Raw genomic sequence first — 22420 nt, forward strand, 5'->3', positions numbered from 1 at the left:
ATATATATATATATATAGAGATAGATATATATCATGTATAGCAGCATAGATAATGAAACATACAACTACTGAGCCATATGCAAATTAGGCTACTTTCACACTCACGTTTTGGGCGGATCCGTCATGGATCTGCAAAAACTGATCCATTACAATAATAGAACCACATGCATCCGTCATGAACGGATTCATTTGTATTATCTGTAACAAGACGGATTCATTATGAACTCCATTGAAAGTCAATAGGAGATGGATCCTTTTTTTATTGTGCCAGATTGTGTCAGAGAAAATTGATCCCTCCCCATTGACTTACATTGAGTCTCCGTGTACAGATAATGTAGTAAATATTACTTGCAGTCCTATGTAACACCACAGACAACACAGTAATAACTCTCTGTGTACAGATAATGTAGTGGATGTCACCTGCAGTCCTATGTTACACCACAGACAACACAGTAATAACTCTCTGTGTACAGATAATGTAGTAGATGTCACCTGCAGTCCTATGTAACACCTCAGATAACACAGTGATAACTCTCTGTGTACAGATAATGTAGTAGATAGGTGTGAGCCCCCAGAATTCAGAACATGCACAGTGTGACCTGAAGTCTGGGGCCAGGATGCGGCAGGGTGCGCCAAATTCTCGATCTCCTCCCCCAACCCTACCGTGAAACAGATATGTGCATGGACATTATTATGTACAGTAGAATACAGCACCATACCTGTAATATCCAGTGACGTCTCCTGTGATGTAGACTTTACTCAATGTCTTCATTCAGAGATAAGACCGCAATGATACCTTCTTTCAGCCGCTTCTCGTCTCTGCAGAGTTTCACACAAAAACATGTAGATTACTCACTTTACTATCATCCTCTCCTTCCTGGTGTCTCCACAACTCATCCTGCTGCCCCCCAATACTGTGCTAGAGCCAGATAGTCCCCCATTCCCCATAATATTATTCCCCCTGTATGTTATAATGGCCCCTCTGTATTAGTATTATTATTAATATAATGGCCCCCTCTTTTTTTATTAATATAATGGCCCCCGCTTTATTATTAATATAATGGCCCCATCTTTATTATTAACCCCTTAAGGACCTGCCTACATGTACGGCGCAAATGTCCATGACCAGTGCCTACATGTACGGTGCGATGATCGGGTGGGTGCAGGAGATCCGCAGCAAGAGTCCAGCAGTCACTGACCGCGGCACGTGTGATGTGTGGAGGGAGGGAAAGAGCTTCCATCGGGTCCCCGCGCTGCTGTGACGGGGTCCCGATGGCAGGGAAGGCAGCCCGATGCCTTCCTTAGGCATCACGGCTGCCAACTATTTAAGACTCTGAGATCCAGCCCCCTGGATCTCACAAGCAAACAGACTTTAAGTGTATTACAGTCTGTAATACACTTACAGCCGATGCATTACAATACAGAAGTATTGTGATACATTGTAAAGAAGATCAGACCCCCAAAAGTTGAAGTCCCAGAGTGGGACAAAAAATTTTGTGAAAAAAAAAAGTTATTGTAATGGATCTCCTGGCACCCCCACAGGGTACCTCCGTTGAATGATGCTCCTAGTGCTTCCCGAGGACTCCAAGCACTCCACTTGACACCGCAAGCGCTGCAGACCCCACGAACCGCCGAAGCTTGGTTGAGGTCTCACCATCTCCTACCCACCCTGGACCTAAAACAATGCTCCAGGCTCCAGTGGGTGAACCTCTCCTAAATCCAGAGAGCAGGAACAGCTCTTACGAGAGCCAGGAGTTATAGCCAGGGGAGTATACAGCGTATATCAATCCCCATACACATGAAACGAGGCTCTGAGTTGAATGTAAAACAGGAACTCTTTATTGAACACACAAGCACAAGACTTATACACATTTTCCAACAAGGTTACCACCCCCGTGGACCTGGTTGGGAACTGAGGACATGACCTAGCAGCCAATCCTTTACAGCTTTACAGTTTAAACTCTCCCATACAAAATCCTCCCCTCTGCCTGTGATACAATTACCTTACACAATGGGTTAATGTAATTATCACAGGCAGGAGAATACATAGTTTTAAACAATGTCTTCTGTCCTGGAGACAACCGAGGAGTAATTCAATTATCTCTCAGGATAAAGGGAAATCGCCAATACACACGTGGGGACATAGGACAGACATCACTATTCAAATATACAATGTCCCAACCATTACAGTTTTAAGTAAAAAAAAAGTTTCCCAAAATAAAGTAATGTTTTTTTTAAATAGTGAAAAAAAAAGAAAAGTAGACATATTAGGTATCGCCACATCCGTATCGACCGGCTCTATAAAAATATCACATTACCTAACCCATCAAAATAAACACTGTTAAATAAATAAAATAAAAACTGTGCTCAAAAAACGTTTTTTTTTTGTCACCTTACATCACTAAATGTGCAACACCAAGCGATCAAAAAGGCCTATGCCCCCCAAAATAGTACTAATGTAACAGTCACCTCATGCTGCAAAAAACTAGCCCCTAACTAAGACAATTGCCCCCCCCCCCCCCAAAAAAAAACTATGGCTCTCAGAATATGGAGACACTAAAACATATTTTTTTTTGTTTCAAAATGTGTAAAACTTAAATAAATAATAAAAGTATACATATTAGGTATCGCCAAGTCTGTAAGAACCTGCTGTATAAAAATATCACATGACCTAACCCCTCAGGTGAACACCGTAAAAAAAATAAAGTGTAATATGCACCCCAAAATAGTGCCAATCAAACAATCATCTCATCCCACAAAAATTGTACCCTACCTTAGACAATCGCCCAAAAAATAAAAAATAAACTGTCTCTCAGACTATGGAGACACTAAAAAGATATTATTTTTTGCTTAAAAAATATTATTGTGTAAAACTTAAATAAACAAAAGTAGACATATTAGAAAATAAAAAGTGTGTCAAAAAAGCAATTTTTGGTCACCTTACATCACAAAAAGTGTAATACCAAGCGATCAAAAAGTCATACGCACCCCACAATAGTACCAAACCCTACATAAGACAGTTGCCCAAAAAAAAAAAAAAAACTTCGGCTTTTAGAATGTGGAGACACAAAAATATTTTTTTTAGACCTATTTGGTATTGTCGCATCCGTAACAACCTGCTTTGCAAAAATACCACATGATATAACCTGTCAGATAAACGTTGTAAATAACTAACAAAAATTAAAAACGGTGCCAAAATAGCTATTTTTTGCTACCTTGCCTCACAAAAAGTGTAATATAGAGCAACCAAAAATCAAATGTACCCTAAAATAGTACCAACAAAACTGCCACCTTATCCCTTAGTTTCCAAAATGGGGTAACTTTTTGGGAGTTTCTACTCTAGGGGTGCATCAGGGGGGCTACAAATGGGACATGGTGTCAAAAACCCAGTCCAGCAAAATCTGCCTTCCAAAAACCATATGGCGTTCCTTTCCTTCTGCGCCCTGCCGTGTGCCCATACAGCAGTTTACAACCACATATGGGGTGTTTCTGTAAACTACAGAATCAGGGCCATAAATATTAAGTTTTGTTTGGCTGTTAACCCTTGCTTTGTTACTGAAAAAAATCGATTAAAATGAAAAATCTGCCAAAAAAGTAAAATTCATCTCACAAATGCTTTCAGTCAGAGGCAGATCGGAGGATCCGGCGGGCAGTTCCGACGACGGAACTGCCCGCCGGATCACACTGCCGCAAGTGTGAAAGTACCTAACCTTATAGGTGGTCACAGTAATAAGTGGTCATGCAGTTTATTTCTGCTGGAATTCATTTGGCATGGCCACTACTGTTAAATGGATATGAGTGGATATTTATTGAGACTGATTACCTTGTGACTGGTTAATGCTATCATTATGTATGGTATAATGTATCTCTGATTTTATCAGTGAGTTATAAATACATACATTTCCAGCTTGTCATATGACTAAGGATGACAAAGGGTTAACCACTGTAGGGATTATTTACACAATGGAAAGAGGAAGAATTCTGCATATTTTCTTCGATCTCTGAGGTTCTAAATTAATTATGCAATTTCAAAAGGTTTTTAAGATGAGCAGCATCTTGTCAAGCATCTCACAAGCTGTGGGAGAACCTGCACCAAAAATACGACAGTGGACTTCAATGTCCTAAGAACAACAGCGTACTGTACCTTTGTCCAGAATTGTTGTCTGGGTGCATTGTGGACATCATTATCGCTGTCACGGGGCACCGCTTCGAGGTTCCTTCATACAGCAGCAAGACAATCCAGTCCAGTCCAACAAAATATCTCAGGAGATGGCCTCAACACATCTCCCTGATCAGGCAATCCTTACATATGGTCCCAGGATCTGGCCTCAACCCAGACCCACAATACAGCAAAATATCCCAGGAGATGGCCCCAAGAGATCTCCCTGATCAGGCAATCCTCACACATGGTCCCAGGATCTGGTCTCAATTCGGATCCTGACCCTTCCAGTACAAAACAGCAACAAACAACTACCACACCAAACTTTGTTTTATCATCACTCCCCCCCAATCCATTGGTAGGTAGGGGAGGGAACACTCCCCCACCACATTTTGAGGTGATCTGTCTCTGGACAGTCTATATAATGTTTATTCAGTGAAGTCCCCAGCAACACAGAAATGGTTTACAGCTCCTTCACCCCTGAATAATAATAATAATTATTATTTATATATTGGCACCATATTCTGCTGCGATTTACAAATGTATAGGGTTCGTGTACAAAACATAAGTAACTGGCTAATATACAACTGAAACACTAGGAGTCAGGGCCTTGCTCGCAAGAACTTACAATCTATGAGGAATTGGGAGTGACACATAAGGTAGTTGATTGTGATAAGTAGGATTCAAGCCATTATTGAACTGAAAAGTGTGGTGCCGGACGATCTGCTTCGAGTTCAGGCCAGAGGAATTGGTGGGGGAGAGGTTTACTCCAGGAATAGTAATTTTAGGTAGCTTGATAAGCCTGTGTTTGTAAGGTACCTTTGAAGGTGAAGTTGTGATTTGGCCAGACATTCTGGAGCAGAGTATTCCAGAGAGCAGATGCAGCTCGAGAAAAGTGCAGAAGACGGGAGTGAGAGGTACGAATTATGGAGTATGTTAATCTTAGATCACTAACAGAACAGAGAGCACGGGTAGGGTGGTAGATGGAAATGAGGGAGGAGATGTATGGAGGTGCAGCACTGTGGAGAGCTTTAAGGGTGAGGGTGAGAAGTTTGAACTGTATTCTGTGGTGGATGGGCAACCAGTGAAGTGACTGGCACAGACTAGTAGCATCAGTGTAGCGGTTGGACAGATAGATGAGCCTGGCTGTAGCATTTAGGACAGACTGAAGGGGGGAGAGTTTAGTGAGAGTGAGACCAATTAGTAATGCGTTGCAGTAGTCAAGATGAGAATGAATCAAGGCAACAACATGAGTTTTTGCTGTTACCACCGGAAGAAAAGGGTGGATTCTGGCGATATTTTTGAGGTGCAGATGACAAGATTGTGCAAGTGATTGAATATGGGGATCAAAGTAAAGATCTGAGTCAAACGTGGCCCCAAGACAGTGGGCAAGTTGTACAGGAGTTAGGATAGTGCTGCAGACTGAAATTGAAAAATCAAGTTTAGGTGGGTTAGTAGATGGGGGAAAGACAAGAAGTTCAGTTTTTAAGAGGTTCAGTTTTAGATACAGACAGGACATGATGTTAGAGACAGCTGCCAGACAATTACTGGTGTTTTGGAGTAAAGTAGTCACGTGAAAAAAACAAGCAGAAAAAACAGGGAGGTTCTCCAGAACTTGAATACATGTTTCCCAGAAAGGCAGAGTAGCATTGGTTGGACTACTCCTTATTAACACTTGTTCTCCCTCATGAGAGAGAATACCCCAATACCCCACTCAGCTAACTAAAGCAATTTTCTCTTGAGACGCTCAGTACTTCTGTCCTTTTGGAAGGAGAACTGGCTGGCTCAACTCATTCAGAGAAGCTTAATACTGGGACACTTTGTACTCTTGTCCTTTTGGAAGAAGAGCTGTCTTGCATGTCTCATTTCCAGTGGAGCATTCTTTCTCTCTCTCTCTCTCTTTCTATCAATCTTGTTTCCTCTCTTTATATGAATCTTAGGAGTCTAGAGATTGTAATTTTTGGAGCATATTTGATTTGGGTAGAATCAATTGGACCCAAATCAAATTGAAAAAAATTGGGCACAAAATGAATTTAAAAAAATTTGCTCTAAATGGGAGCTATAAAATAGCAATCATTGCTACTAGAATAATATGATCAAGTACCACCAAAAAAGTTGCCTGTTTTTACAGACTGTCCAGGAATTTCTGGGCGGTTGGCAACCCTGCCATGGATGTGGTAAGAATGAGGACATGTCAGTAAAATACTTAACTGCCTTTCTTTATTTTTGTAACTTTTGCTCCTTGATTGGATTTAATTTCTAGCTTTAATAATTTGTGACAAGATAATGACATATTTCCTTTGTTCATTTGTGCACTTTAATTAGACAGGCTTTAATGTGAATGTAAAGCTATTTCCCCTTGCATGCCTTCTGACTCTTTGTGATGATGGAGTCCAATCTCCACCACCTAGCTCATGAGGTGCATAAAATGGAAACGCCTTACTCTGCAGACCACTGCAATAAACTGTGAACATCTCCCCAATGCCTTATTCACACAGCCAGTGTTTAGTCAGTGATTTCCCTCAGTGATTTTGAGCGAAAAATAGGTGCGTCTCTAAACAAAGAACAGAGGCAGATCTTTTCCTTATACTTTATGTCTGTGGAGGCTCCATTCCCGGCTTTGGCTCAAAATCACTGATGGAAATCACTGACTAAAACATTGACAAGTAAATAAGGCATAAGGCTGCTTTCATACAGTCAGTGTTTTGTCAGTGATTTCCATCTTAAATGATTATGAGTCAAAACCAGGAATGAAGCCTACAAAGAGACAAGATCAAGCCTACAACCAGTGACCCTGCTGCCTCTATACCGCCATGACCAACTTCACCCGCACCTACTGTGTCCTTCTCCCATACCATGTAGATTGTAAGCCCTCACGGGCAGGGCCCTCTCCTTCTGTACCAGTTTGTAACTCGTCTTGTTCATGCTTAGTGCAATTGTCTGTAGTATGTATTTATACCCCTTTTCATATGTACAGCGCTATGGAATGAATGGCGCTTTAATAATTAATAATAAGAATAATGGAAATTTGCACCTGTGTTTTTGACCTGCTCCTGCTTTTGGCTCACAATCACTGATGCAAATCTCTGACCAAACACTGACCATGTGAAAGCAGCCCATGGGTATGGCCACTCAGTCAGGTTGCTGCATGCGGTTTTGGGTGCCAAAATAAAATAGTGAATTTAAAAAAGAGAACAAATTGTATCTTTCCTTTTATGATCTACTCCTAATTTTGTTTTTCAAAACTGCATAAGGAAACCTGACGATTACACACGAGTGGCAGGGACTGGGCTAAGCACCCTGATCCACCCCTCTCAGGACGGGTAGAAGCGGGCTGTCCTACTTCCTAATAGGAAACTAGTGTGAGGAAGGAGGAAGGAAGTTTTATTTGCTCCTTCTCCTTAGGCCCCAGGATCCAGAGACTAAAGGTACATTTACATGCAACGATCACCTCCACAGTATGATCCCTCCTCCTCATACAACCGCATTGTTTCTGGCCAGCAGATCGCTTTTTAGACAGCACAATTTGCTGCTCAGAAATTATCATTTAGGTGCCTGCATTGACAACTGTTTGCACGGGCAGATTGTCAGGAACGACCGTTCGCAGGAATGTTCGTTCCCAGTAATCTGCCTAATTATCTACTTGTCTAAATATACCATAACCCATCTCTTTAAAAGTTACTGCTCCTGATACAGCGAGAAGGAGAGAAAGAAAGAAGAACTGAGAATCGGCATGGCTAAGCATAATAATCAGCAAGGTAACCTACGACTACAGTTAACCAGAGTTTGCTGCTTGTGAGGGATTACAGTTAAGACACCTGTCAGAATTGTGCTTCATTGTTGTTCTATGTACTAGAACTCCCATTTTGCACTTAAAAGGGTTTTCCCATATTCAAATACTGATGACTCATCCTCTGGATAGGTCATGAGTATCTGATCGTGAGGGTCCGACACTCAAGACCCCTACCGATCAGCTGTTTTGAGAAGGCACCAACGCTCCTGTGAGCTCTACACCCTTCTCTCAACTCACCAAACACAGCGCTGTACGTTGTAAAGTGACTGTGGTTGGTATTAAGGCTCAGCCCCATCCACATGTAGATGATCAATGTGTTGTCACTATGAAAAACTGCGAGAAGGTCGCTGCGCTACTGTGAGTACCGCTGTCTTCTCGAACAGCTGATGGGAGGAGTTCCCGGTCATCGGACCCCTACTGATCATATACTGATAATCTATCCAGAGAAAAGGTCATCAGTATTTAAGCTTCAGAAAATCCCTTTAAGTACATCTGGCCTGAATTTCTGACTCATACATCATACGCTAGCCATTGCACTCTACACGCCTTGGCTTGCACCTTTACAAGCACCTAACATTACAGGCACTTTAGCTACCATGAGGTAGGATCCCCAGAACCAGGGTGCCTCCTCATGCAACTGCACTGACAGTGAGAGGATAGCTACTGTGATAAACTGTGTTATAGGAGCCACTACCAGTCCCATTCTCCTCTCCAGCTCCTCAAGTGCTCGCTGCACTGATCGAACTAGAGGGATGGCCATACTGGACTTAATATTAACCAATAGACCTGACAGAACAACTGACTTGGGCAGTAGAACCTGATCAGGGTATGCACTCTGACACCAATAATATGCAATGGCTGGGTCAGGTGTAAGTGATAGTTTATAGTTTAGTTTGTGACGCCAATTGCAGCGTGCGCAGGGTACTAACACAGGGCCCTTTAAGATGTAATTACTCACGTACCAGGTTAGGAATGCCAGAGTGGTGTAATGTCTCTGTGTGGTAATGGCAATAGTGTCAATGGTGTCTCCTACCTTGGTATGGCTGGACTCCTGGATCCTGGCTCACTTGCAATAAATTGAGTGTGGTGCTAGTAGGAATAATTGAGGGATTTGCAGCAGTAATTGAGATCCAGACTTTAGGTAAAGTTCAAACTTGTCTTTACTAGTTGCAGCTTTCATCCAAGCAATATACAGCAATAGTCTTTGGTCCCAGCAGGTATTGGCAATGTGTGGCAGGAAATTATCTTCTGCTCTATCATGTGCCTGGAGTTTTTGCAGGAAAAGGACGTCTGCTTAGTAGCTCTGTAATGTGGCAGGAATTTAGCTTCTGCGCTTTCTGTCTTCTGCTGTCTTGGGGACTGACTAGCTGAGGAGGAATATGTCTTCTCCTGGGGTCTCTGGACTGTACTCACAGTTAGTTTTACATGATATTCTTCTTCCTGTAACTGGAGGTGGCTGCTTGCTTCTTCCAGCTAAGGCTGCGAAGCTTAGGCTGGGGATGATGATCAATTGTCTCAGCCGAGACAAGATCCTGGCTTTGGATCCCTATATCTGGGAGCTCCTACTCGCACAGCCTTTCCCTATCCGGGGTGGCTGGCACACTAACTTAAACTTCCTTCTCCAACCATGAGGCAGGAAATGGGCGCATCCCACTTTGCTCATAGATGGGGAGACTAAACTGGAATGTACTATTCCAGCCTAGAAACACTAAACTGACTTAAGTCCCTGCTGACATATTGCTGCCACCTGCTGGTGAACATGAAAAATAACAACAATATATATTTAAAAAGGCTTTACAATGCACATTTGTGAGAATATGATGTGAAATTACATTAGATGACCAGGTAAATACACTTAACAGGTTGTAGCGGGGTAAAAGAGTTTCGTAACACAACTCTGGGGTGTTACACTTGCAGGTTGGGGGACACCTTGGAAATAGTGATCATAATATAATAAACTTCTAATTGTCATTCAAAAAGGTGTTTTGTGAGGGAGCCACAAAAACACTGAACATCAGAAATCGGGCAAAATTTAATAAGCTTAGAGAGACTATTAACCTCATTAACTGGGACAATGTCCTCAAAAATAGGAGTACAGACGCTAAATGAGATGGTTTTTAAATGCACCCTAAATTTTCATTTTGAGAGGTACAAACCTCATGGGAATAAAAATGTTAAGGCCTCATGCACATGGCCGTTGAGCTCCCATGGCCGTATTCCGGGGAGCATATCCCGGTTCGGCAATACAGGGGCACCGGCCATGTGCATTCTGCATATCCGGATTTGCGGACCTATTCAAGTGAATGGGTCCGCATCCGTGATGCGGAATGTACATGAACAGAAGCACGGAGTGCTTCTATGGGGTTCTGATCCGTACTTCTGTTCCACAAAAAAAATAGAACTTGTTCCAATTTTTGGCGGAACAGACGGATCACAGACACATTCAACTTGAATGGGTCTGGATCTGTCCTGGCCGCTGCACGGACTTTGCCCGTGGATTGGGGACCGCAAATTGTGATCCCAAATGCATGGAACGGAACCAATATGTTCGTGTGAAAGAGGCCTAAGGCTGTATTACAAACTACAGATTAAACCTGCAGATTTTTCAGCAGATGATCGCTAACGAGTGTAATACTGTCACTGTTCATCGGGCAGTTGTGATTTTTAAGCACTCTTAAAAATCATTGTTTGCCAGCGGCAGATCGTGCTGCCAGATTACGATCAACTGCCAGAAAACCAGTATACAGCATGGGGACAAGTGATGGCATAGAGATCGCTCATCCCCATACTGCGGAGAAGATCACTACATGTACTGTAATAACAATGGTCTCCTATGATAGCTAGCAGGCAATTGCTGAGAGGTAACGCCTCCAACAATCACTTGCTCAATCGGCCTGTGTAATGCAGGCTTTAGGAACAGGAAAAAAACACTGTAGATACATTGACATGTAAAGGGGGAAAATACATGACAAAATTAAAGCATTTCAATTACTAAAGAGGAAGGTAGCAAAAAAAAATCATTGTTAAAGACAGAAAAGGTTAAACCTGAAAGTTTTGCTCCATTAAAGAGTGATGAGGGAGGGGTTGTTGAGGGCAATGAGGAGAAAGCTAATTTATTAAATATTTTTCACCACTATATTCACTGAAGAAAACTGACACTTCATTTCATCTGACATTTCAAAGTAAACCATTAAAGGGATATTCCCATCACAGACAATGGGGGCATATCGCTAGGATATGTCCCCATTGTCTGATAGGTGCGGTTCTCACCTCTGGGACCCGCACCTACAATGAGAATGGAGTGGGGAGAGCTGTGGCTGGAGGACCCTGGATTTCCCAGGGTCTGTCCACCACCAATCGCTGCTCCCCGATGCTACCATAGAAGTGAATGGGAATGCACCGCGCACGTGCGGCCCCTGCTCCCATTCATTTCTATGGGGCAGATGGAAATATTTTTGGTGGCCCCATAGAAATGAATGGATGGCGGCTTCGCTACATTCTCATTGTAGACGCTCTGTTCTAATTGTAGGTGCAGGTCCCAGAGGTGGGACCCGCACCTATCAGACAATGGGGGCATATCCTAGCGATATGTCCCCATTGTCTGTGATAGGAATACCCCTTTAACTGTGACCTGTCTGACCCAGGAACAAGTTCAACGGCATCTTAAAATATTAAAATAGACAAACCACCGGGTCCAGATGGAATACACCCCTGTATTCCAAGAGAATTAAAGGCTATGGACACCTTTGTGCCATAAAAATCAATAACCCCATATCTTACTGTAATGCAGCACATAATAAAATTGCACTTGTTTGTTCACTGGTATCAGCTTTGCTTCTCATGCACTCAGAAATGCTCTTCTATGAGATTCACTCACAATTGTCAGGTCTCCTCAACTCTGTGGTTGTTCCTGTTGATTTCATATGCACCAGCACAGCTCTGCTGCCCCGCCCCCACATCCTGTTACACAGTACAGCTCTGCTGCACAGCCCCACCCCTACATCCTGTTACACAGCACAGTGATCAGCCGCTACATACAGACATCTTGTAATCATCAGATTTATTTCTCAATAGATATTTCTGCTGATAATGTTAGTGTATCGATCTACAGTCAGTGTTATAAGCAGGATATAGATCTCATTACTGACACGCTCACTACCTGCACTCTCTTCTGAATACAGTATTTGTGTGCAGTCCACACAGTGAGCGTTCACTGTTCCCACACAGATTAGTATAGTGTGATGAAACACAATACTATATACACACATAAAAGTAGACAGTGCAGGAGATTTATCAAAACTAGTGCATATTTTTTATATTTGTTGGGTGATTGTCTTTGGTAGGGTCTCATTTTTTGTGGGATGAGATGATGGTTTGATTGGTACCATTTTGGGCCACATATGTCTTTTTGATCACTTGGTATTACACTTTTTGTGATGTAAAGTGATAAAAAATGGCTTTTTGGCATTTATTTTAGTTTTACAGCGTTCACCAGATGGGTTGGATCACATGATATTTTTATATAGCAGGTCGTTACGGACGTGGCGATAACTAATATATGCCTTTTTTTACTTTATTTTACACTTTTTTTGAAAAAAAAAAATCATGTTTTAGTTTCTCCATTTTTTTAAAGCCGTATTTTTTTTTTTTTTGGGGAGATTGTCTTAGGTAGGGTGTCATTTTTTGTGGGATGAGGTGACGGTTTAATTGATACTAATTTTGGGTACATATGACTATCACTTTTTATACAATTTTTTGGGGAAGTGAGGTGGGCAAAATTGCAATTCTATCATAGTGTTTTTTTTTTTTTTAAGGTGTACACCTTGCGGTAAAAGTAACGTGATCCTTTTATAGATCAGGTCGTTACAGGCGCGGCGATACGAAATATGTTTAGTGATTTTAATTTTTTACATTTTTAACCACTTATATGTGCGGATAGAGGAAAAAAGATTTGTACTTTTTTTTATATACTTTTTTTACTCAAATCCACTTAGTTCTTGAAGATCCAGTGGGTCTGATGCCTCTATAATACACTTCAGTACACTTTATAGTGTACTGCAGTGTATTTGCATGTATCAGGCTCAGCTATACCATGGCAAGCCAAATGTCTGTGAAAGCGTCAGGTTGCCATGGTAACCATTGGGACACTGCCACAGCAGCGCAGCGGCCCAATGGGGGAGGGAGCTCCCTTCCTCTTCTAACCATTCAACTATCGGGCCGCTGCCACAACAGAGCAGCGACCCGATGTTTAGCCCCTCCATACAGCGGTCCCTAAGACCTGCAGCATGGAAGGGGTTAAATGGCCAAAATCTGTGCCAGCACCGATGCCGGCCGTTTCAAGCAGAGTATCAGCTGTGTGTTACACTGACACTCTGCTCACAGCTGCCACTGTGCAAACATTTTCCGGGAGGGGGGTTTGGGGATACAGTGATCTTGAACGGGGAGGGGGGGTGTTTGGTTGGATTGTTGGGGGAAGAGGGACGGCATCGGTCCGCTGCTACAGCAGAGCAGCTGCCCGATGGTTAGCCCCTTCCATACAGCGGTCCCTAAGGACTGCGGCATGGAAGGGGTTATGTCTGCAGTTTGAAACAGACTGTCAGCTGTATGTTACAGCTGACAGTCTGCACTGCTCTGCCATCCTGAAGGGGAGGCGTGTAGAAGAGGGACAGAGACAATGCGCGCTCCCGTGTGCACACAGGAGGAGTTACAGAGAATCCGTCAGATGACGGATTCTCTGTAAATTCCCTGAGAGCAGTCTGCTGTGCATAGGAAGTACAGCAGGCTGTAGAACAAAAATGAAGAAAGATAGATAAACAGAACCAATTGGAGAAAGGATTTTCTCCACAAAATATATTAATTAGTGTAAAAAATTTTTTTTTTACAAAGGTGTCCATATCCTATAAGTAATGTAATAGACAGAACCTTACTTATGATATTTAAGAACTCTATAATGACAGGGTCCACAGGTTTGGCTCTTAGTGTCAATATTCAAAAAGAGGTAAAAAAACTGAGCCCTGAAACCATAGGCCAGTAAGTATAAAATCTGTAGTGGGTAAACTGTTTGGAGGTTTTCTAGGAGATGCTATTCTGGATTGTCTCAATAAAAATAAGTGTATAACACCATATCAGCATGGATTTATGAGGGATTGGTCCTATCAGACTAATCAGTTTCTAAGAGAATGTAAGTTCTAGACTTGACTGGGATGAGTCATGTCATATATCTTGATTTTTTTTCTAAAGCATTTGATACTGTGCCACATAAAAGGTTGGTACATAAACTGAGAATGCTTGGACTGGAGAAAATGGACTTGGATAAAATGTCTGAATGTGGGTAACTGGCTCAATGACAGAAAACAGAGGGTGGTTATTAACAGTGCACACTCAGATTGGGTCACCATTACTGGTTGGTTACCACAGGGGTCAGTATTGGGCCAGATTCTCTTTAATATATTTATTAATGATCTTGTAAAAAGGATGCACAATAAAATATCACTATTTGCTGAAGATACTCAACTGTATAAAGTAATTAACACAAAAGAGGACAATAGAAGAGATGTGGAAAATTAGGTTTAATACTGATAAATATAAGGTTATGCACATGGGAAGGGAAAATACAAGGCATCAGTACATACTAAATGGTGAAACATTGTGCAAAACTAACATGGAAAAGTACTTAGGATTTTTTTAAATAAACTTTACTACAGGTTTCAATACAATACCACTCCAAAATAATCATATAAAGCATTACCAGGATAATATAATGATTCTATATCCAAAAAAAAATACCAAGACCCCACCCATCATCTCAATCAAGAGAGAGTGGAAAAAAAAGAAGGAAATAAGAAGTAACTGAGCCTACTCCTATAACTCCTTATAACCATCTGTTCATGTTTTCTCCCACTCACACAATTGATCCTTGCTTTGGTAATATATCCTCTCATACATTTTTACTTTTTGCACTGTTACGAGTAGTGGGTGTGGACTCACTGTACTAACTAACCAGTTTGACTTTGGACTAATCATAACGACAATATCCTGGCGATCTCCTGGTTTTCACTATTTAACCCCTATACAGGAATATGGCCTTTGCTGCAGGGAACCCACCAGGCTGCTACCTCTTGGAATAGTCCTGGTGTAGTTGACACTTTGCCCACAGGGGTCGGAGACACTGGTGCAAAGCACCAAAGGATCAGGAAATACTCATACTTGGTAAACAGGCAGAGACAGGGCATGTACACTTCTGTGAATCTAATCTGAGGTCAGGGCAGGCAGATGGGTGATCACAGTAGACAAGCTAAGGTCAGGGCAGGCAGCGGAGTATCAGAGTCGGTTAACAGGCAGAAGTTTAGTATGTGGGGGACAATCAGAATAGTATACCTTCAGATAAGGCAAGGAGTGAGAGGGCAGTCCAGCATTTATAAGAGAAACAGATTAGAAGCAGACGTTCAACTGCACACAGAGCAAGGAGAGGAGGGGAGTAGTAGTGAGGGCAAAAATTGGATTGTAGTAGTTCAATGAGTAGTGTTCCCAACAGAAGTAGGGGGACAGCGACAGACTTAGGCTGTCGTAACAAACACCAGGTTTTCTCCCCTTTTACAGTATTGAATAATAATAATCCTTGTGGTCAATAAAACATTAGAGGCTGAGATATTCCTGCCCCCTATTACCCTAGTTTTACTGAGATTGCCTAATTAATACCACCTCAATAGAGAGGGGAAGTTTGGCACTAATCTTCACATTAAGTATAAAATATAAGCAGGCACACCCCATCTGAAATAATTTGGTATGATACAGGGTATTAAAAAGACAAATATTGTAATTATAAAATGTACAATATCAGCAGAGCCCCTTGCTATAATTAAATAATAATAATAATGATAAAACAATCTATGACTCAATTCATAAAACACATAATATGCAGTATAATATCATATGAGAAAAAGATTAAGTCCAATGCTGTCCACTGCGCTCAGGGCAGTTAATGCTGGGTGAACTGATTTTCAAGCTGTTCCAGCAACTGCTTCATTTTCAAACAAATCGCAACAATGTTTCTATTTGATAGAGTAATCACTAATAATACGTAGCTGTCACGGTGCGGTTCACTGTGACAATTGTGACCGTGTAGGCTGGCTGCATGCCCTCTCGCGTACTAACTGCAGGCTGATTCCTGTGTATGCTGGTTGCTTGGGGCTGCATGCTGGCTGCGGTGATGTGTGTGTGAACTGTGGCCCATGTTTGCACTCCCCGTGTCTGCATCTATGGCTTCTGTCTCTGGTGCCGTGCAGGCCGGATGCATTCTCTTTGTGTACTGGCTGTTGGTGTTCCCATGTATGCTGGTTCTGTGATGCGTGCTGGCTGCAGCCTTGTATGTGAACATGGCCTTAGTATTGATGCATTTCTGCTTGTGTCACGGGTTGTTTGTGCTCTGGCGTACTGGCTGTGGTGGATTCCATGTATGCTGTTGATCCAGGGGGTCCATAGTGGTGGAATCCATAACGGAATTCTTTAGATAACCCGAACCTTGTACACCGAACTTGAAAACAGAACTTCGCTCATCATGTTATCCTCGCTTGGCTCAGCGGCCTCCACGGTTTGCTGGTGGATGGAGACCTACAGGTATTCATGTGTAAACCGTGCCTCTCTGGTTTGGGTCAATCCCAGTGTTCAGGAGGTAGCAGATGAGTCTCTATATAGTGGATTATCTCTTGAATATATCATATCTTCCAGCCAGACACGTTTGGAAGTATAACTTTCTTCTTCCTCTGTGGCTATGCTCATTGTGTGCATGTGTATATCCATGGAGAGCTGTTTACAAAAGTAGATTCATACAAACTCCAAAGCGGTCTGAGGTATAGGAGGTGGTAAGGGCTAAAATTGCTCTTCTTAGGGCTCTTTCACACTTGCGTTGTCCGGATCCGTCGTGTACTCCATTTGCCGGAATTACACGCCGGATCCGGAAAAACGCAAGTGAACTGAAAGCATTTGAAGACGGATGCGTCTTCAAAATGCGTTCAGTGTTACTATGGCAGCCAGGACGCTATTAAAGTCCTGGTTGCCATAGTAGTAGTGGGGAGCAGGGGAGCAGTATACTTACAGTCTGCGCGGCTCCCGGGGCGCTCCAGAGTGAAGTCAGAGCGCCCCATGCGCATGGATGAAAGAGCCCTTAGCTCAAATGCTATTTGCTACATATTATTAGTAGAAACATGTTGTTGTGATTTGTTTGAAAACAGTGTGTTCGCTGGAACAGCTTGAACAGTTAGTTCACCCAGCATTAACTGCGCTGAGCTTTTATGATATACTGCATATTATGCTTTTTGCTGAATTAAATCATAAATAGTTTTATTATTATTATTTAATTATAGCAAGGGGCCCTGCTGATATTGTACATTTTATAATTAGAATATTTTCATTTTTAATACCCTATATCGTATCAGATTTTTTCAGATGGGGGAGTGCCTACTATTATTTTATGCTTATACTCTACATATACCAAACATTGGGTTGGTCTGTTAGTAGTGCACCCCCTCTCCATCTGTTCAACTGAGGTGAGCCACTGAACTTTTGTAATCTTCACATTAATTGTATGGATCACCTCTGACCAGAATGACTGTAAAACTGGACACTCTCAAATGAGATGTATAAAATCCACCATATTGTGAGAACATCATCAACAAACAGCTTCTCCCAGAAGTTTGGCCCCATACATTAATGCTGGTGTATAATATAACTGGTGATTATTGCATATTGCTAGTACCTGTATATATACACTCACCTAAAGAATTATTAGAAACCCCATACTAATACGGTGTTGGACCCCCTTTTGCCTTTGGAACTGCCTTAATTCTATGTGGCATTGATTCAACAAGGTGCTGATAGCATTCTTTAGAAATGTTGGCCCATATTGATAGGATAGCATCTTGCAGTTGATGGAGATTTGAGGGATGCAAATCCAGGGCACGAAGCTCCCGTTCCACCACATCCCAAAGATGCTCTATTGGGTTGAGATCTGGTGACTGTGGGGGCCATTTTAGTACAGTGAACTCATTGTCATGTTCAAGAAACCAATTTGAAATGATTCGAGCTTTGTGACATGATGCATTATCCTGCTGGAAGTAGCCATCAGAGGATGGGTACATGGTGGTCATGAAGGGATGGACATGGTCAGAAACAATGCTCAGGTAGCCCGTGGCATTTAAACGATGGCCAATTGGCACTAAGGGGCCTAAAGTGTGCCAAGAAAACATCCCCCACACCATTACACCACCACCACCAGCCTGCACAGTGGTAACAAGACATGATGGATACATGTTCTCATTCTGTTTACGCCAAATTTGGACTCTACCATTTGAATGTCTCAACAGAAATCGAGACTCATCAGACCAGGTAACATTTTTCCAGTCTTCAACAGTCCAATTTTGAGCTCGTGCAAATTGTAGCCTCTTTTTCCTATTTGTAGTGGAGATGAGTGGTACCCGGTGGGGTCTTCTGCTGTTGTAGCCCACCTTTCTTTCCCATTCTGACATTCAGTTTGGAGTTCAGGAGATTGTCTTGACCAGGACCACAACCCTACATGCATTGAAGCAACTGCCATGTGATTGGTTGACTAGATAATCGCATTAATGAGAAATAGAACAGGTGTTCCTAATAATTCTTTAGGTGAGTGTATATGTGGCATCAGCAAGACAACAAAACCAGGTCACGTGACTGGTTTGTAATGCAAGGGAATTGGCATAACAGGTAATAAAATCATAATATATGTGTCTGTGTGTGTGTGTGTATGTGTGTATGTATGTATATATATATATATATATATATATATATATATATATATACAGGTCCTTCTAAAAAAATTAGCATATTGTGATAAAGTTCATTATTTTCTGTAATGTACTGATAAACATCAGACTTTCATATATTTTAGATTCATTACACACCAACTGAAGTAGTTCAAGCCTTTTATTGTTTTAATATTGATGATTTTGGCACACAGCTCATGAAAACCCCAAATTCCTATCTAAAAAAATTAGCATATCATGAAAAGGTTCTGTAAACGAGCTATTAACCTAATCATCTGAATCAGCTAATTAACTCTAAACACCTGCAAAAGATTCCTGAGGCTTTTAAAAACTCCCAGCCTGGTTCATTACTCAAAACCGCAATCATGGGTAAGACTGCCGACCTGACTGCTGTCCAGAAGGCCATCATTGACACCCTCAAGCAAGAGGGTAAGACAGAAAGAAATTTCTGAATGAATAGGCTGTTCCCAGAGTGCTGTATCAAGGCACCTCAGTGGGAAGTCTGTGGGAAGGAAAAAGTGTGGCAGAAAACGCTGCACAACGAGAAGAGGTGACCGGACCCTGAGGAAGATTGTGGAGAAGGACCGATTCCAGACCTTGGGGGACCTGCGGAAGCAGTGGACTGAGTCTGGAGTAGAAACATCCAGAGCCACCGTGTACAGGCGTGTGCAGGAAATGGGCTATAGGTGCCGCATTCCCCAGGTCAAGCCACTTTTGAACCAGAAACAGCGGCAGAAGCGCCTGACCTGGGCTACAGAGAAGCAGCACTGGACTGTTGCTCAGTGGTCCAAAGTACTTTTTTCGGATAAGAGCAAATTTTGCATGTCATTCGGAAATCAAGGTGCCAGAGTCTGGAGGAAGACTGGGGAGAGGGAAATCCCAAAATGCTTGAAGTCCAGTGTCAAGTACCCACAGTCAGTGATGGTCTGGGGTGCCATGTCAGCTGCTGGTGTTGGTCCACTGTGTTTTATCAAGGGCAGGGTCAATGCAGCTAGCTATCAGGCGATTTTGGAGCACTTCATGCTTCCATCTGCTGAAAAGCTTTATGGAGATGAAGATTTCATTTTTCAGCACGACCTGGCACCTGCTCACAGTGCCAAAACCACTGGTAAATGGTTTACTGACCATGGTATTACTGTGCTCAATTGGCCTGCCAACTCTCCTGACCTGAACCCCATAGAGAATCTGTGGGATATTGGGAAGAGAAAGTTGAGAGACGCAAGACCCAACACTCTGGATGAGCTTAAGGCCGCTATCGAAGCCTCCTGGGCCTCCATAACACCTCAGCAGTGCCACAGGCTGATTGCCTCCATGCCACGCCGCATTGAAGCAGTCATTTCTGCAAAAGGATTCCCGACCAAGTATTGAGTGCATAACTGAACATCATTATTTGAAGGTTGACTTTTTTTGTATTAAAAACACTTTTCTTTTATTGGTCGGATGAAATATGCTAATTTTTTTAGATAGGAAATTTGGGTTTTCATGAGCTGTATGCCAAAATCATCAATATTAAAACAATAAAAGGCTTGAACTACTTCAGTTGTGTGTAATGAATCTAAAATATATGAAAGTCTAATGTTTATCAGTACATTACAGAAAATAATTAACTTTATCACAATATGCTAATTTTTTTAGAAGGACCTGTATATACACTCACCTAAAGAATTATTAGGAACACCTGTTCTATTTCTCATTAATGCGATTATCTAGTCAACCAATCACATGGCAGTTGCTTCAATGCATGTAGGGTTGTGGTCCTGGTCAAGACAATCTCCTGAACTCCAAACTGAATGTCAGAATGGGAAAGAAAGGTGATTTAAGCATTTTTGAGCGTGGCATGGTTGTTGGTGCCAGACGGGCCGGTCTGAGTATTTCACAATCTGCTCAGTTACTGGGATTTTCACGCACAACTATTTCTAGGGTTTACAAAGAATGGTGTGAAAAGGGAAAAACATCCAGTATGCGGCAGTCCTGTGGGCGAAAATGCCTTGTTGATGCTAGAGGTCAGAGGAGAATGGGCCGACTGAGTCAAGCTGATAGAAGAGCAACGTTGACTGAAATAACCACTCGTTACAACCGAGGTATGCAGCAAAGCATTTGTTGGGCTGGGAGTGACTGAGTAAGGTACTGGTACTGTAGTTTGTCACAGGTATCTGGAGCCATGCTGACTGCAGTGCATCCTAAAGCTGCTTCTGGGTGCGTGGGGAAGGATCCACAGAGCAAACACAATGATCAAGATAGTCCCACCGATGCCCAATTGAGTTCAAGTCTGGGGAATTAGGGGGCCAGGGGCAGTGGCGTACCGCCCATAGAGGCAGACCACGCCACTGCTATGGGGCCCGCAGCACTGGGGGGCCCGTAGCGCAGATAAGGCCCCGCCCACTGATGACCAGCAGCCGGCTATGCGGCTGCTTTTCTCCCCAGGGCCCCCCCCCCACCCATGTTTAGCTGAATCGCCTCCCAGAGGCGCGGCTAAGTCCTAGACACCCGCCCCCCTCCTCAGCGCTGCGCTCTGAAACACCCGATCCTCCTCTCGTCGGCGTCCCAAATCCCGCGCAGGCGCAGTGCCGGCGATTGCCTGCGCCTGCGCTCTGATAATACGGCTGAGGGCAACAGCTTCAACATCGTCACTGGGCATGCGCCGAGCCCAGTGACGATGTTGAAGCTGTTGCCCTCAGCCGTATTATCAGAGCGCAGGCGCAGGCAATCGCCGGCACTGCGCCTGCGCGGGATTTGGGACGCCGACGAGAGGAGGATCGGGTGTTTCAGAGCGCAGCGCTGAGGAGGGGGGCGGGTGTCTAGGACTTAGCCGCGCCTCTGGGAGGCGATTCAGCTAAATGATGGAGGCGTTAGAGTTTTCATATTTAGGCGGGCACGGCACTAATCAGAGGGGCACCGTGGAGAAAGAAAAACGCCCCTCTGGGCTCCAGTCCGGCTTACAGCAAGAATCGATTTTTAGAAGAAAGGACAAGACTGACATGGAAAAGAAGAACACAGATGGAAAAAAGGTACTTTATTAAACATGGATCCATGAGTACCTTTTTTCCATCTGTCTTGTTCTTTGGATTGTGAGTCTTGTCATTTCTTCAAAAAATCGATTCTTATGATATGTAAATGACGCTGTAAGGAGCCCAGAGGGGCGTTATTCTTTCTCCACTGTGCCCAGGAACGCCCCTCTGAAGTGCCGTGCCCGGCTAAATTTGAAAACTAATAACGCCTCCAAGTTCATCTAAATCGCCTCCCAAATCCGATCCTCCTCTCGCTGGCATCCCAAATCCCGCGCAGGCGCAGTGTCGGCGATTGCCTGCGCTATGATAAGATGACTGACGGCACTGCGCCTGCGCGGGATTTGGGATGCCGGCGAGAGGAGGATCGGGGTGTTTGCCGCAGAGCGCGGCACTGAGGAGGGGGGTGTTGAGCACTTAGCCGTGCCTCTGGGAGGCGATTTAGATGAACTTGGAGGCGTTATTCGTTTTCAAACTTAGCCGGGCACGGCACTTCAGAGGGGCGTTCCTGGGCACCGTGGAGAAAGAATAACGCCCCTCTGGGCTCCTTACAGCTTCATTTACATATCATAAGAATCGATTTTTTGAAGACATGACAAGACTCACAATCAAAAGAACAAGACAGATGGAAAACAGGTACTCTGTTAAACATGGATTCATGAAAAAA

At 43.1% G+C, this 22420-nt stretch overlaps 1 protein-coding gene across 3 annotated transcripts in view; it reads left to right on the top strand.

Annotated features, from left to right (window-relative positions):
- The window catches only part of PPP2R5B (protein phosphatase 2 regulatory subunit B'beta), a 158503-nt gene that overhangs the window by 17553 nt on the left and 118530 nt on the right, over positions 1–22420 (top strand). The window contains exon 1 of one of the 3 annotated variants that reach the window (XM_044270395.1): positions 20792–20829. The exons of the other annotated variants lie outside the window; for them this stretch is intronic. The gene's annotated coding sequence lies outside the window, so the exon portion shown is untranslated. Of the gene's footprint in view, positions 1–20791; positions 20830–22420 lie in introns of those variants that run through there. 3 annotated transcript variants of the gene reach the window in all.

The sequence above is a fragment of the Bufo gargarizans genome, chromosome 10 (assembly GCF_014858855.1).
Source record: "Bufo gargarizans isolate SCDJY-AF-19 chromosome 10, ASM1485885v1, whole genome shotgun sequence".
In the NCBI taxonomy this organism is placed as follows: domain Eukaryota; kingdom Metazoa; phylum Chordata; class Amphibia; order Anura; family Bufonidae; genus Bufo; species Bufo gargarizans.